The sequence below is a fragment of the Chiloscyllium plagiosum genome, chromosome 41 (genome assembly GCF_004010195.1).
Source record: "Chiloscyllium plagiosum isolate BGI_BamShark_2017 chromosome 41, ASM401019v2, whole genome shotgun sequence".
Classification (NCBI taxonomy): Eukaryota; Metazoa; Chordata; class Chondrichthyes; order Orectolobiformes; family Hemiscylliidae; genus Chiloscyllium; species Chiloscyllium plagiosum.
In genome coordinates this window covers 18,558,831-18,573,485 of record NC_057750.1, presented here as the reverse complement: position 1 = coordinate 18,573,485, position 14,655 = coordinate 18,558,831, and positions in this window count along the sequence as shown.

Here is a 14,655-nt window from a genome sequence, read left to right as displayed (position 1 = left end):
AATTGCAAAGGCAGAAGTTCGAGAAGTGAATGAGATGCAATGGAGGTCATTGTCAAACACGTGGGAGGAGAAATTGTGGTCTTTGAAGAAGGAGGCTATCAGGAACATTTTATGTTGGAGTTGGTCCTCCTGGAAGAGGTTGCAGCGGAGGTGGAGGAATTGGGAATAAGGGATTGCACCTTTACAGGTGGTTGGGTGGGAGACATTGTAGACCAGGTAGCTGTGGGAGTTAATGGGTTTGTAATAGATGTCTGTGTTGAGTCGGGCGCCAGAAATGGAGATGGGGAGGTCTAGGAAGGGAAAGGAGGTGTCTGAGATGGTTCCGGTGAACTTGCGGGGTGGACGATGTTACTGAAGTTGACGAACTGTTCAGCCTCCTCGTGGTAGCATGGGGTGGCGCTAATACAGTCATTGATGTAGTGGAAGAAAATGTGGAGAATGGTGCCAGTGTAGCTGCGGAAGATGGACTGTTTCCATGTACCCAATGAAGAGGCAGGCAGGGTTGTGGCCCATGCAAGTCCCCATGGCTACTCCTTTGGTCTGGAGGAAGTGGAAGGATTCAAAGGAGAAATTGTTGAGGGTGAGGACCAGTTCAGCCAATCAGTTGAGAATGTCAATGGAAGGTTACTGGTTAGTTGGTGTGAGATGAAGAAACGGGGTGCTTGGAGGCCTTCGTCATGGTAAATGAATGGCACAGGAATTGGATGTCAGTAGTGAAGATGAGGCTTTGGGGGCCAGGGAAACGAAAGTCCTGGACGAGGTGGAGGGTATGGGTAGTGTCTTGAATGTAGATGGGGAATTCCTAGACCAAGGGAGAACAGGACTGTGTCAAGATATGCAGAGATAAGTTCAGTGGGGCAGGAAAAAACCTAGATGATGGGTTGACACGGGCAATCAGGTTTGTGAATTTTGGGCAGGAGATAGAACTGAGCAGTGTAGGACCTCCGCACTATGGGGTTGGAGGCGGTGAGTGGGAGTTCCCCTGAGGTGATGAGGTTGTGGATGGTGTGGGAGATGATGGGTTGGTGATGGGAGGTGAGGTTGTGATCAAGGGGCAGTAGGAGGAGATGTCTGCAAGTTGGCACCTGGCTTCTGCCATTTCGAAGTCTATGCACTAAGCTGCCACTGCACCCCTTTTGTCTGCACATTTGATGATGATGTTGGGACTGTGCGTTGTGAGGGTGAGAGGTTGGAGTGGATGGAAGGGGGTTGGACAGGTTGAGGCGGTCAATGTCACAGTGGTAGTTGGAAATTAAGAGATTGAGGGCGAGTAGCAGACCATATAGTCCGTATCCATCACTCTGCACTCGTCAATCCTCTTCATTACTTCTGCATAAATCTCAACCAAGTTAGCAAGAAACGATTTCCCACACACAAGTAATTTGACTAATTTTAATTGGTCCTTGCCTTTCCAAATACGTGTAAATCCTGTTCCTCAGGATTCCCTCCAACAATGTGCCCATCATTGATGTAAGGTTGACCAGTTTATACTTCCCTGACTTCCTGATCATCTTTCTTAAATAGTGGCACCACGTCAGCTAACCTCCAATCTTCTGTCACTTTGCCTGTGGAGAGTTTTATAAAATCACAAGAGGCATGGATGGAGTGAATAGTAAAGGTCTTTTTCCCAGGGTACGGGAGACTGAAAGCAGAGGGCATGCGTTTATGATGGCGGGTTGGGGGTGGGGAGGGGTGGAGATTTAAAAGGGACCTAAGGAGCAACTTGTTCATGCAGAGGGTGGTGCATATATGGAACAAGCTGCTAAAGGAAGTGTTGAGGGCGGGTACAATTAACAACATTTAAATTGCATCTATATGGGTACATGAATAGGGAGAGTTTAGAGGGATATGGACCAAACGCAGGCAAATGAGAGTAGAACAGTTTAGAAAACTGATTAAATGGGTTAATATATAGCTATATATCAAAGTGCCCGTGTGTTCTTGTAATAATTTTGAACAGACCTTAAAGAATCTGTTACGCACTTTCAGCTTAACAATGCAGGTGGTAGATGTAGATACGATAGCAATGTTTAAGAGTCATTTAGACAGACATATAAGTAGGCAAGTAATAGACGGGTGTGGACTATATGCAGGTAAATAGGATTATCTTAGATTGGCGTCATGGTCAGTGCATACATGCTGGGCTGAAATGCTTACTCCTGTGCTATTCTGCCTTATGTTCAATTTTTGTCTTTTGGGAAGTACAGAATAGGCAGAATTTTACAATAAGACCTTGGGGCTGTACTAGTGTGAAGTCAAGAAATATTTCACACAACAGAATCTGGAACAGTAACTCTTTTAAAAAATGCTGTCAATGTGGCAGAACAACTGAAGAATTGTAGACATAAATTGATAGGTTTTATTGGTCAAGAATATGAATGGTGTCAAAATCAAGGAGATTCCTATTGCCTTGTTCTTTGTCTCTGTGAAGAAAGACCGCAGAGTTAGAAGAGATGAAAACCTACACTTTTGTTTTGTCTACGACTGCCTACCTATCCTTCTTGATTTCTATAACCTTCACAATCTCGTTAATTTACTTCTTTTATTCTTGCTCTCTACTTCTCTATTGGCCCTTTATTTGAACCATATGGACAAATACTCTGTGAAGAGTTTCTAACTCTTCCAGACCATAAGTCCCTGTTTGCGAGGAAAAAACCCAACATGCCACGGGTGCTAAAGATCTGAAATAAAAATATAGGGAATACTCAAGTAACCCGACAGGTCTCACAGTGTCTGTGCTGAAAATGTGTTGCTGGAAAAGCGCAACAGGTCAGGCAGCATCCAGGGAACAGGAGAATCGACGTTTCGGGCATAAGCCCTTCTTCAGGAATCTGTCGCCTGAGATAGAAATAGTCCTTTTATTCCTGATGAAGGGTTTTTGCCCGAAACGTCGATTTTGCCTGTCTTCGGATGCTGCCTGAATTGCTGTGCTCTTCCAGCACCACTGATCCAGAAATAGAAATAGAAAGGTCGAGGAAGGGGAGGGAGGAATCTGAGACTGTCCAGGTGAATTTGAGGTCGGGTGGAAGGTGTTGGTGAAGTGGATGAACTGTTCAACCTCCCAGCCCTGCCGTGGTGACGGAACTCGCCGGGGGGCGGGGTTAGGCGTGGAGATCGGCGTGGGGGCGGAGACACATGCGGCGTTGTGGGCGTGTAGGTTAGTGACGTCACTGGGGGGTGTAAGTGGCTGCTGCGACCGCAGAGACAGAGTTATTCCCCATAGCCGCGGAGGTCGCGAATCTGTCGGCGATTGTCTTCATGGCGATCGCGGAGGCGGTTGTCTGGGCGGCGATCGCGGAGGCTGCAAGGTCGGTGGGGGCGGAAGTGACGTCATCGGCTTATGCCCGAAACGTCTATTCTCCTGTTCCCTGGATGCTGCCTGACCTGCTGCGCTTTTCCAGCAACACATTTTCAGCTCTGATCTCCAGCATCTGCAGACCTCACTTTCTCCTCACAGTGTCTGTGGAAAGAGAAACAAAATGAATGTTTCAAGTCCAATATGCCTCACCTTTCGAAACTCGAATTTCTTCAGCATTGCTGACTACAAATTCAGGTTTGGAGTATATGAAATGCTATATAGGATTGATAACATGGACATTGAACAGATGCTCCTCCTTTTGAAACAGTCTCAAACATGAGGTCATAGGTATGGAGTGAGAGGAGGTAGGTTCGAAACTAAGAGGAGGAGAAACTACTTTTCTCAGGGAATTGTGAATCTGTGGAACTCAACTACCCCAGAGTGCAATGGAGGCAGAATCAATTAACAAATTCGAGAAATAAATAAATATGTTTTTGATGAAAAGCGGGATAAAGGGCCATGGAAAGCAGGCAGGAAAGTGAAGTTGAGACAAGGATGAGATCAGCAATGATCATATTAAATGTTGGAGTGCGTTTGAAGGGCTGAATTGCCTACTCCTCCTCCTAATTATTATATTCCTAGGTTTCACCCACTTGACATTAAAAGCAGAAGAAATGATAATGAATAAAAAAAAATCCGTGCATCCTCACAATTCCCATGCACCTCCCCCCAGCTGAGCATCAAATCCCATATTCGTCTTTCAATTCTCCTCTCTGTGGATGCTGTGGCCTGGAGAGGAACTTGCAGGTACTGCTGTCCCCATGCATCTGCTGCCCTTGTCCTTCTAGATGGTAGTGGTGGTGAATTTTGAAGTTGCTGCTTCATAAGCCTTGGTGAATTTCTGCAGTTCGTCTTAGAAATTAAATACACTGGCTCCTCCTGTCTCAGTGGTGGAGGAACTGAATACTAGTGCGTGTAGTGTCTACCAAGTGGACTGCTTTGTCCTGGAAGATGTCAAGTTTCTTGAATGTTGTTGGAGATTCACTCATTCAGGTGAGTGGGCAGTATTCCATACACCTGTGCTTTGATGGTGAATGGGTTTCGGAGTCAGGAGGTGAGTTACGTGCTGAAGGATTCCTGCACATTGGGCCAAATTTGGAATGGAGTTGCAGAAGGATCAGTCAATCAGCTGTTTAATATCAGATTAGGTAGGTAGACTGATTGGTCAGGGTGTTGCCAAAGGATATGCTGTTTCTCCATGCCAGCAGTGGTTCAATCAGTCAGCATTCTCCTGCCATGCTGTATAATTTAGTGTTCCTTTTCAAAATCTGATTTTATGCATCCCAATCCTGATGAGCACCGGACCAATAACCTCAAATTCATGACATTTTTTTAGAAATGCTTATGTTCATTACTAACAAGAAATTAAAGTTCTCTTTATCATGAACAGGGCACTGGAACAGCTTACACTTCAAATTGCATAAACACGTGGATTGACGTCATCTGAAATCATTTTCGTTCTGGGCCTTGACTGACATATAATGAAGATGCATCTGAGTAGTTTTGATGGCTAAACTAACACTTCTTGATCTGTACATTTATCTTGTATTTATTTGAATATAAAATATTCAACGGCGAGCCGAATGAGTTTTTGAGTATAGAGTATTGAAAGTAAAATGGAGAGAAACTATTTCCTCTGCTGGAGTGACTCTGGAACAAGGGAATACAAACTTCAATATAAAGCCTCATAGCTCTTTGCTGAGTAAATATCTGGTAGGATTAGGAACAAAGGACTTAAAGCTGCAAATCAGCCTGATGACAAAGCAGGTTTGATGGACTTAATGGTCTCTTCATTGCTTTGCAGCATCTTCGAAGATTGAAAACTCCCTGCAGCTTTGATCGAGTGACTTTGTGTTTTTGTCCCATTCCTCTGTAACAGTATCAACATAAGGCTGAATGGTCTCCTCCTGTTCCACTATCAAAGAGCTGTTGGACACAATGCCTCACCACCTGTTCGTGTCTCACACGTTCGATGGGTTGAATGGACTCCTCCTATTCTTCTTCAGTCTGAATCTAGGAAGCCTTCTGCTTCTCTCTTAGAGCACCTTCTGCTGCTCCTATGGAGAAACAACACAGAGACAGCAGATAAAACCCAAGTCTGTTTTTCTGACGTATTTTCCAGACAGTCGTAGACTCTCAGTTCTCTTTTCGTTACCAAAAATTGTAAATATTAACTCTTCAATGCTTCAATATTTAATCTCTTTCTGCTATTCTAATCTGTCTAATTTTATAAACATGCATCATCTGCTAATAAGCAAAATAAAGACATTAAACGTTGTCACACCTCTCGGTTTATCCTACACAGGTGTTTCCTGCTACAGTTGGAGAATTTAAAGGGCTCTTCCCTCTCTCTGAGACACAATGAATACTCCAGATGCAGTAATACATCACTGTCACCTGCCTTTGGAGGTGAGGAAGGTTTGGACATAGGCCAATCCTGTTTAACCAATCTGAATCAACAACATTGTCCAATCTAATCCGTCCCACCTCCTTTGGCAAGATGGCCACCATCGAGCCATTCGGCCCATCTTGGATAAGCAGGCCCAAGGACACCCAAATGCCCTTATTAATCCCATCTTCCTGCAAACGGCACATACTTCTGCAGATTACGGCACTTGACACACATTCCCAGGTACACTTTAAAGAATTTAATGCATTTGTTCCACCTCCAACTCAGGCAGCAAATTCCAGACATCCACCACCCTCTGCATAAAAAATCTTTTTTCCTCAGATCCCCTCTAATTCTTCTGCCACTTCGTTTGAATTTATGACCCTAGTTTGAATTAAATGATTTGAATGATTTATTGTCACTTGCATTTTGCAAATAAGTACAGTGATAATTGCAATATGTCCCGACTCTTTAGTGCCATTTTGACTTACAGAAGATATTAAGACAAAAGACATGAAATTAAGATATAAGACTTAAATATTAATAAAAATAGAGTTCATCTTCCTCCCTTCTTGTGCTCCACTCCACGTAGGGGAGAGGTGGTGTTTTCCACAATAGGCTCTCCACCCACCAATGTCCCTCCTTTGCAGTCTATTTCAGGAGTACCAGTTCGGGCCTACAGTCACAACTGAAACCTAACATCTCAGATTAAAATGCCAATCACATATTTTGCCTTCTCTGGTGCCATCACTGTGATGCCCATTTCACCACTGCTTTGCCGCTGCCAGTGCTGGACCCAATAAATGTCAAAGTCGCCTTCCTCAGCCACCATGTTTCACGGTTGGGCCTACCTCAACAATGTCACTTCCACCAATGTAGGTGCAATCAATGCCATTGTCAACTTCTGTTCTCGGTCCTCTTCCAACTCCATCTGACTGAAACCTTCGGCATTGAGGTCATTCAAGTATGCAGTGAGCCCACTCAAGTCCACAATGGCCTCAGTGGCCACCACTGATGTTGATGCCATAACCGAGCTTTTCAAAGGCGGTCAATATAAGTAGAAATAAAATCAAGCAAAGAGAAAAAGAAGGTATGTAAAGAGAAAAGCAGATGGAGAGGACGGGCCCAGGGATCAGGAGCCCTGCTCTGCCAAGGGAAATAGGTTATTCCTCTCTACTTCATTTCTAATCTTCACAATGTTGTGTACCTCAATCATGTCACCCCCTTAGCCTTCTCTGTTCCAAGGAAAACAACGTCAACAACCTCTTCAATCCGTCCTTTCAGCTACAATTCTTCAGCCTGGTGATATTCTAGTAAACATTCTCTTCACTTTGTCCAGAGCAATTGCATCTTTCTTATAATGTGGTGACCAAACTGCAGACCACAAATCAGTTGTGACCTCACCAGTGCCTTATTCAGTTTCATTATTGTCCCTAATTTTGTGTTCTATACCTCTGCCAATGACGAAGATCAGTCCATACGCAGTCTTTGCAAACTTATCTACCTGTATTAGTACCTTTAGGAACCTGTGCATTTGCACACCAATATTTCTCATTTCACCAATACCTTTCTCAGTATAATCCTATTTATTGTGTATTCCCTTTTTACTGTTTGACTTAGAGTCATAAAGTCATAGAGATGTACAGCTTGGACACAGACCCTTTGGTCCAACCTGTCCATGCCAACCAGATATCCCAACCCAATCTAGTCCCACCTGCCAGCACCCGGCCCATATCCCTCCAAACCCTTGCTATTCATATACCCATCCAAATGCCTCTTAAATGTTGCAATTGTACCAGCCTCACCACTTCCTCTGGCAGCTCATTTCATACACGTACTACCCTCTGTGTGAAAAGGTTGCCCCGTAGGTCTCTTTTATATCTTTCCCCTCTCACCCTAAACCTATGCCCTCTAGTTCTGGACTCCCCAACCCCCGGGAAAAAACTTTGCCTATTTACCCTACCCATGCCCCTCAAAATTTTGTAAATCTCTATAGGGACACCCCTCAACCTCTGATGCTCTAGGGAAAACAGCCCCAGCCTGTTCAGCCTGCATTACCTCACACTTAAAAGTGTTGAATTCCACCTGCAGCTTTCCACCCTGTTCCACGAACCCATCGATATCATTTTGAAGCTTACAACTGTCCTCTACACGATCCACCACAAAGTCAACTTTATGTCATCTGCAGGTCCAAATTGTTAATGTATGACGTAAACTGCAGGGATCCCAAACAGGTTTCAATTACTAAAGGGGCTTAAGTGTCATTTTCTCGCTTATGTCGAACGGGCTTAATACTAAGTAAGTTACTTCACTTTGATCCTATAAATACGACTGCTCCTGTAATTTCTGTCTGATTAATTCTTCATTAACTTTACTGATAGCCTCCAGTTCTGCACATCGGGGAAAGTGGGATTTTTTTATTCAGTCATAGGACGTGAGCATCACTGGTTTGGCTAGCATTTATTGCCTGTCTCGAGTTGTCTCTCCCATTTTTGAGATGGGATTTTCAAAATACCTGGACGTTTTTCTTTCCTCTTGCTTTTGTTTCTTTTCTTTCTCTATTTTTAATTTTAATTCTGGTTTAGTAACACTTTTCATTGTACTCTTACATTCCAATACTTGAGTACACGTGACAATAAAATGTCAGTCTAATTCTAAACGGGGCTACATGCAAAACGTCAAATCGAACAGGAGGAGGCGATGAGCGCTGTAATTCCCTGTTGTTTACTACTACCTTTGGGGTTTTTTGTTGAGCTGCCCCCTCTCTCTGTCTCACTGTGAATACTCCAGGCGCAATAATACACGGCCGAGTCATCTGCCTTCAGGCTGGAGGACTCCAGGTTAAAGTCGGGGCCACTCGGTCGCTCGGCGTTGAAACCATCCTCCGCCTCTTCTCTATTCACAGTTGACGCAACCGGAGAATAAAACATCAGTTGTAGTTCCTTCCCCGGGTTTTGTCTGTACCAGTACATAGCACCTGTATTCTTTCCCTCCACCGTGCATTTCAACTCCACGCTCTCTTTCATAGATTTGGAGACAGCTGAAGGAGTCTGTCGGACCGTCACTGAGTTCACGTCTGAGAAAAAATCGTTAGAGGAAGAGATCAATGAAAGGGAAAATGACCTGGTGCAGCAGAGAAGGAAAGAAAGAAATTATGAAATGAGGAGGAAGAGATAGTAAAGGACAAGTAATAAAATATGTTGCACTTACATTGAAATACAACCATGACATTCAGCAACAGATACATCTTGAATCGTCAGCTGTTCTTGTGATGGAGAAATTAACGAGCAAAATATCCAAACGTCTTGCGTCTCAAACCATCTCTTTCTAAATTATTTCGAGACAAATGAAGGAGCCATGGTAATTAACCAAGTCTTGAACATGTCCCTCCCTCACTGATGGCAAGTCACGCTCCTTCTATATGCTTCTGTTTAAGCCATTGAGGCGGTGGCATGTGGTACTGCTATTACACCAGGCTCATGCTCTGCGGATCCTGTTCCAAAGCAGCTACGAGAAATCAAATTCAATCCCTGAATTTGGAATTTGAATACAAACTTAGTAATGGCGACCACCATTAAATGTCGCCCTTTGGCGAAGGCAACGTGCCATTTCTAACAAATATGTCCTATATTTGACTCCAGATGCATAGTAATGTGTTTGATTCTTAACAGCCCTCTGAAATGCCTGTTCAGTTCAATGGCAGTTAGGGTTGAGCAATAAATGTTCATCTTGCTGGGAATACCCACATCCTACGAAAAAACTACATTTTAAAAAAAGTTGGGTCTCGCCACACAAATACTGTGAACAGGCCAGAGGATAGGAATCCAATAGTGAGTAATTCATTTCCGTTCCCCAAAGGTGGTACAAGGCACAAAAGTCAGCAGAATGATGGAATACTCCTCACTTGTCTGGATGAGTGCCGCACTAACAGCACTCATCAAACTTGACACCATCCAGAGCAAAACAAAAACCCACTTGGTTAAAACTATATCCAGAAACATTCGCTCCCTGCACCACTGACACGTAGTAGTAGCAGTGTGTGCTATCTACAAGATGCGCTACAGAAACTCTTCAAGGTTCCTTCGACATTCCAAGCCCATGCCCACAACCATTTTGAAGAACAAAGGTGGCAAGTAAGTGCGAGAACACAATAACGTGTTCAGCCATTTCATGGGTCCGTTACGCCTCAACAACACTTCTGTGATTCTGAACTCACATTTGCACCAGTACAGCAGACAGCAGACATTAGCAAGCCAGACGTGCTGGTATGGCGCACATTAACGATCTATCTTTCAATTCCAGATATTTTTGAATTTCTGTACAAAAGATTCACCAGTTACTCTGTTGGAGTGCTGGAGATTCAGATTACAAACCCAGTGACAAGACATTATCCTACCATCAAAAAATTGATGCAAGGTTGGCCGTTACAGAAGAAGACTGGAATACGTTGGTTTATGTTGTAATACTAGGAGAAAGTGAGAACTGCAGATGCTGGAGACTAGAGTTGAAAAATGTGATGCTGGAAAAACACAGCAGGCCCGGCAGCATCGAGGAGCAGGAGGATCGACGTTTCGGGCATAAGCCCTTCTTCAGGAAGAACATTCCTGAAGAAGGGCTTATGCCCAAACGTCTTCTCCAGCTCCTCGGATGCTGCCTGGCCTGCTGTGTTTTTCCAGCATCGTATTTTTCAACTTATGTTATACTACGTTGACTGATGAGGGCAGGGCCGCAGATGTTGTCATAGCGATTTTAGCAAGGCCCTTGACAAATGACTTCAAGGCATGTTGGTACAAAAGGTGAAGTCACATGGGATCTGCAGTAAACTGTAAGATAGATCCAGAACTGGCTTAGTCATAGAACACAGAGAAAAGCAGTGGAAGGATATTATTTCAGATTGGACATCTGGGACCAGCGGTTTTCTGCAGAGATCAGTGTTGGGACCCGTTAATTGTAATATACATAAATTCAGAGGGGAATGTAGGTGGACGGATCAGTAAATTGGCGAATGGACAAATATTAGGAAGCTGTGGATAGTGAACAGGATTACCAAAGGATGCAGCAAGATACAGATAGGCTGGGGACTTAGGCGCAGAAATGGCATTTGGAGTTTAATCCCAAAGGAAATGTAGGATGATTCATTATGGAAGACCTAATGCACGAGGGAACTCTCAGTAGCATTAACATACAGAGGGATCTGGGCATGCAGGTGAACAGTTCCCTGAAACTGGCTATTTAAATGGATAATATGGTCAAGAATGGAAATGGCATGCTTGCCTTGATCAGTTGAGACGTGGAGTATAAAAATTAGCAAGTTATGTTGCAGCTGTATAGAACTTTAGTTAGGCAACATTTGGAATATTATGTACAGTTCTAGTCGCCACACTACCAGAGGATGTGAAAACTTTGGAGAAAGTACAGGGATTGTTTAATAAGATTTCCCTGGTTTGGAGTGTACTAGATATGACAAGAGTTTGGGCAAACTTGATTTGCTCTCCCTTGAATGTTGACAGGTAAGTAGTGGCCTGACAAAAGTTTATAAAATTACCTGACACATGGATTGAATGAAGAGCTGCAATCTTTTTTGCCAGAGTAGAAAAATCAATTATTAGGGGACATAAGTTGAAGGTAAAAAGGGTAAGTTTAAAGGAGATGTGAGAGGCACATTTTTTTACACCGAGTGTGGTAAATGTCTACAATGCCCAGCCAGATGAAATCGTGGGGGAAGATACAATAGCAATGTTTACGAGGTATCTTTTCAGATATATGAACAATCAGGAAATGGAGAAATATGGAATGCATATACACAAAATGTTTTTAGCTTAGAAAGGCATTGTGTCAGTGCAGACTTGGTGGGCTGAAGAGTCTCTTCCTGTGCTATGCTGCTCTTTGTTCTTTATTTATCAAAGATGAACTTCAATTCCACAAGCGTATGGACTAACTTCACTTAAATCTATACTGTACTTGGACTTAGGTGGGGTGCAATACAGATTATGCAGAATGTGATTGGTGTGTAAACTGAGAACATATGATCCATTGACATAGGTTCCCTTCTTTTGAATATAAAAAATATAGTGGTGAGCTGATCAAGTTATTGACCATGGGTGTTGGGAGATAAAATAGAGAAAAACTATTTCCTCTAGTGTGATAGAGGCAAAATCAAGGGGCAAAAAGCCTTTAAAAATGGACTGAAACTTAGTCCCCCCAAGGCTTAATTCCAGCCTGCATCACGTGTTCATAGCTGCTTGCGGGTGAATATATGAATGGATTGGAAACAATAGATTAAAAGTTGAAGAACAGCCTGATTCCAAAGCAGAAGTTCTGGACAAAATAGTCATTTCCTGCCCCCCTTCCAACAGCTTTAAAGATTGAATAGCCAGCAACTCTGGATTAAGTGGTTTCCTGAAATTTCTGTGAGACAGGCTGATGTGGGACTGAATGGCCACCTCCTCTCCATTATCACGGAACCAAGGGACTGAATATCCTTCGCCTATTCGTGTCTCACCCGCTTGCTCGGCTGAACAGCCTCCTCTTAATCCACTTCATGGTTATTCTGGACGTATCTTATTTTCTTATCTTACAGCGCCCTCTGCTGGTCTTGTAGAAAAACAACTCAGAGTCAGTGAAAGAACAAAGTCTTTTTTTACCGTAAATAATGGCTGGTGTCCCTGGGGAAGGTTATACTGGACTCGAAATTTAACTCTGTTTCTTTTCCCAAAGTTGCTGCCAAACCTGCCTGTGGTTCTGCAGCACTTTCTGAATTTTTTGTTTGTTTTATTTCAGCTTTCCATTATGGGCAACTGATTGCTTGAGTCTTTTTTGTTCCTTTCGAACGATTTATTTCCAGACAATCGCAAATTTTCAGTCCTGAAATTATTCTTATAAATGTCTGTGTAGGTTCATTCACTGTCCGATTTCTCACTGCTCTACTAACCTATCTCTTTTCATAAGCAAGTTTTCGGAGAAACATGTGGCAGCATCGCCTGACCTGGCCGTTTACAGCTTCTTCTTGCAGCCTTTGGGGTTTTTGTTGAACTGCTCCCCTTCTCTGAGCCACTGTGAAACTCCAGGCACAGTAATACACGGCGGAGTGATTAGCTCGGAGGCTGGGGGTCTTTAGGTTGAAGTCAGAGCCACTCGCTCTCTTGGCGGTGAAACCGTCCGTCTCTCCCTCTGCATTCACGCTGGGTACAGCTGCAGAATAAAACATCAGCTGCGGCTTCTTTCCCTGGTTTTGTCTGTACCAGTACATGGTACCCGTACTCTGCCCCTCCACTGTGCATTTCAGTTCCACTTCCTCTCCAAGTTTGGAAACAATTCGGGGAGTCTGGCGAACAGTCGCGCAGTTCACGTCTGAGAAAGAAATCGCAAGAGGAAGAGGTCATAAACAGGGACAGAGAAGGAAAGAAAATACGAAAGAAATTACAAGAAAGGACATGATAAAGGGTCGGCGATAGCAAAAATCGTTGCTTCACAAATCACTCACATTGTAATACTATCGTGAGAGTCAGCAACTGGTACATCTTCAACTTCGATATTTTCTTCCAACAGGGAGATAAACGAATAAAATGGCCAAGATTTGCTGTGCTTCAAATCATCTTCTTTCAAAGTAATTAAGGAGACATGAAGGGCCCCGAGTAATGATGCAAGCGCCAATATGTTCCTCCCTCGCTGATGAGAAGCCACGCCCCGTCTCCGAGACTTGTTTTAAAGCCGGAGCCAGGAGATGTTGTGGCAAAATACTAGTACCCCTGCCTCTGAGCTAGAGGCCTGGGTTGGTGACCCCCTACTCCAGAGTTAAGTAATAAAGTCTCTAGCATCGATTAAATATCGAAAACTGTAGCTGATAAACACAAAAGGTTAGAAAGGGACCATAAAGAAATGAAGTGGGCAAAACTGTGGCAGATACACTTTAATGTGGGTCAATCTCATTAAATCATATAGGATTCTTAACGGTAAGTGCTGGGAGGATGTTTGCTATTATGAGAGAGTGCAGCTGCAGAGGACATCGCCTCAGCATAAAGGGCCCCCAATTTAAGACAGTGGTGAGGAAGAATTTCTTCTCTCAAGGTTTGTGAGTCTTTTTTTCACTCCTCGCCACATTGAGCTGTCGAGGCAGTGTTTATTGTGTAGTTTCTTGGTCTGGAGTACAGTCAAGACTATTAGGAAAACCCAAGAGAGTGTACATGAGGAAAGTTGTTTCAGCCCAGATGCTATTGAATGTTGAAGCAGACTCGAAGGGCTGAATAACCTATCCCTGTGCCTATTTCGTATGATTTTATAATCTAAGGTCACCCACTTTCGGCCACTTCAAACAAGATTAGAATATTTTCTAATTGGTGAAAAGCAAGGAAATAGTGGTCAGCAAAGTGATTTCATTGACCAGCTTGACACAAATCAATAAATACAAAATTGAATGTTTGTCTTTACTTAATGCGAGTTGAAATATTAAGTCAAAGAGATCATGCACCCTGAGTAGATTCCATCTGAAACATTTCTTTCAGTTCCACCTTAATACACCTCAGAAATAAGTTTTTTTTTTAGAGAAAATGCAAGCTACATCCAACAGGATAATTTTGGGACTTAAAGGGTTAAACCATTAGTTTGTACCAGTTTTCCTCCAGCAGAGACTTTTGAGCATAATTGGATGAAGTTTATTCATCTCCTTTACTGACAGGAAGATAGAAAGGTCAGTAAATGAGGACATTCAGGGCAATGACGAAAAAGAAAACCCAAAGTCAAATGCTCAGCAGCAAAAATTATTGCATACAAAATGATTAAATAATCCTTCGAGATTTTTCATTCATGTCATTACTTATTACAGAATTGTGGAAAATAGTATCATGGAGCCCTGTCAGGGGACAAAACATTCTTTCCAAATTGTTGAAGAAAACCTGAAAGTTATCATGGA